The sequence below is a fragment of the Opisthorchis viverrini genome (assembly GCF_000715545.1).
Source record: "Opisthorchis viverrini unplaced genomic scaffold opera_v5_27, whole genome shotgun sequence".
NCBI lineage: Eukaryota > Metazoa > Platyhelminthes > Trematoda > Opisthorchiida > Opisthorchiidae > Opisthorchis > Opisthorchis viverrini.
Genome location: NW_008751682.1, coordinates 2,284,983 through 2,288,118, shown reverse-complemented (window position 1 = coordinate 2,288,118; position 3,136 = coordinate 2,284,983).

The following is a 3,136-nucleotide window of genomic DNA, read 5'->3' as shown; positions in this document are numbered from 1 at the left end:
ATCAAATCCGATTGACATCGTGGGGTTCCTGTTCGCCAATTGCATTACCGGTATTTTCCTCAGCTTAGTTCTCGGTCAGAGCCTCCCAAGCTAGCCTTCTCGTCAAAACGACCGACAAAGGTGCACGAGGTCTGTTAATGCCCAAAACGAACTCAAGAACTGCTGTACAGCGCTTCGTATATATAGCGTAATCGGTTATAACATTCTGGAAGTTCTGACGCGTTCTGGATGCGCCATTGACAACCGGCATTTGGCAAATACTGGGTCATGATTGGCTATTGGGTCCAGATTGTTGACCAATCAGATCTCATCTTGATGCCGAAACGGCAAGCGTCCCGAATTCTGGGCGAAATTCGTGCGGGCCAGGCTTATCGGCCGTAGCCGTGCCTAAAGACATGCGGTGCAGCGGTATCCGTGTGGATTCCTGCCTAACAACAATACAGCGTCAGGTGACTGTTCGCAAATCACCAAAATCATGGTAGCATTTCTACTGGCAATATGACTCGCCATAAATGGAACACGTCATAAAGCGGCCAACTTCATACTGGTAGTCGTTGTCACTCTCCTCGAATACTTATCGTAACTGCCAGATCCATGTCCATAGACGTGGATCGTGCATATATGACGGACGCTGCTTATCATTCACGGATTCACGGATTGATACACAGGATCGAGGCTTTTGCCCAAGTGTCCCGGGTCGGTTTTGTTCTTGTTGGTCAGTGGCTGTCGTTCACCTGAAAGGCACAAGTGAAAAAATGTGTAGCACTGCTCTTTATGTTCTCAGCGTAAGGCAGAATGCTTGCCAGCGCGATGATTCGCATAAAGAAATGTCTAGGAGTGCTTTAGAACTGGGTTCTAGAAGCAGCTACTGCCCGAAATGAGAGAACAAGTTTTCTAATGAATGTGTGCGCTCCGAGCTTGGAATTATTCTTACCGTGTTCCCACCGTGTGCTTATTGGGTCAGCGGTAAAAAGCCTGTTTGCCAAGCTTTGTTAAATTAGGGCATAAGAAAGAATTAGGTCCCCTCGGAGACGACGATTATCCAGAGGTAAGAGGTCACCCACCACAAGACGCCTTCAAAGCCCAAGAGTTTAGGGCAGGCAAACAATTTCGTAGCGGCCAGCTGGACACGCTTAATGAGGGTGATGTCTTTCGTGTGTCCTGAGTAGAAAACTTGGTTGGCGTATTCCAGGAGGCCCCATAGAAAGTGCGTCGTTTCATTCGTAAAATGGTGAACGCTTTTGAGCTGAATCCTCATGGTGCAGTGGGAAGCACAAATTTTTGGAGAGCAAGGTACACAAGTATTTTTTGACGTCTAAAATCATGATGTATTCCGGTTTTTTCTCACGATGCATCACAGAGGCATTTGCTGAGTCTCCTCCAAACGACACATAGGCAAACTTTTGTCATTCAGAGGAAGGTGCCAGTCCAACGACTACTGCTTGGCAGCGTCTACATCCATTTGGAGGGCACTGGCATTGGAACTCCAGGATTTCAAGTCGTCCGCAAAAAGTAAACATGGACTCGCAAAACGTCTGGGAGGTTGCTGACGTAGATCAGAAACAGGAGTGGTCCCAAGATGGAGCCTTGGGGAACTCCAATGGAGACCGGCGCTGGGCAGGAACAGGTCGAGCCTATTCTCACTCGGAATGATCTGTCTGATAGGAACACCTTGATCCAGCGAAGGATCTTCCCTTGAATCCCGTAAGACTCGAGTTTGTAGAGCAGCGGGACGTGTGGGACCCTATCAAATGCTTTTGAGAAGTCGGAAAACATGGCACCCGATATGAATCCTTCGTCCTTGGCTTGGGTTAAGCTGTCCATAAACACGAGCACTTTTGTCACGAAGGAACGGTTTGGGAGAAATCCGTGTTGAGCTGGAGATATCGGGTTGGTGGAAAAGAGGTGATCTAGGGCAGCTTGCCTTAGAATGCCTTCCATCAATTTGCACGACAACCTAGTGAGTCTCGTGGGCCCGCAGCTGCCAGGCGATAGTCAGTCACAACTTTTGTAGGTTGACGTGACAATCGCTTCCTTCCAAGCAGAGGGAAGGCGGCCTTCGTCAAGCGACTGACGAAACACCAAGTGTAAATTGTTTGCCAGTGTAAAGGACGTTTCTTTCAGGATCCTTAGATGGATTGCGTGGGGCCCCAACGCGCAGAATTGGTTGATCATGTGCAAGAGTAGAGGAATGTCCTCCACCCGTGGAGAACAAGTCGGTCAGAGGCTGTTCGTAGTTGCGGCTTGACAAGAGTGAAAATGACAAGAACGCTGTGGCTGAATATAGGCCTACGTAGTGTTCCCTGTAAACCTCAGCGACCACTGTTGATTCACCCGTCGTTTCTCCGTTTTTTCACTCAAGGAGAACGGAGATGGCTTATTTCTGCAGCGGTGTGTCATGTACTTGAACAGGACATTTCTCTTTTGATTCACCCGTTCTCCGTTTTTTCACTCAAGGAGAACGGAGATGGCTTATTTCTGCAGCGGTGTGTCATGTACTTGAACAGGACATTTCTTTCTCTTCGAGCGAGGTCCACGGTAGTGGCTTGTTTTTGTTTGTTCCATTCGTGGATTTCTGATCTACTGCGGTTCCGCATTATACGAAATACCAGGTCGTCCTCTGTATCCCCCGTATTCGACTTTTTGGAAAAAATTGAGAACTGTTTTCCAAAGGACGCCAAAAACATTTTTTCAGCAGCCTGAGGCTCATCCGACTGCGTGCTGGTTTTTTGGGACGAATATCGCGTCATCCTCGTGAACTTTCTGGACAAGGTTCCTATACAATTCTTCCACTGAAGCTGGTACCATTTTTTTGTTCAATATGAATGCGCAGTCCTGAGAAGTCTGCACAGCAGAAGTCTCGAAACCACGTTTAAGGTTTTGGATTTCTGGCCGAAAAGCTGATAAAACCCAAGGTCAGCACACATCGGTCGTTATGTCCCAGTGGAGCGTTAATTGTTGCCTGATCAACGAAGTGGTGACTAAATCCAGGAGGGATGGAAGTTGGCCTGCGCGGTATCTGGTTTGTGCCACGAAATGTTGAGCGGTACCAGAGAGGACAATCTGTATTTGTGGTACCACACTTATGTACAGAGCAACCACAGCAGCCTTCTATCGTTTTGAGTCAGCTCGAACA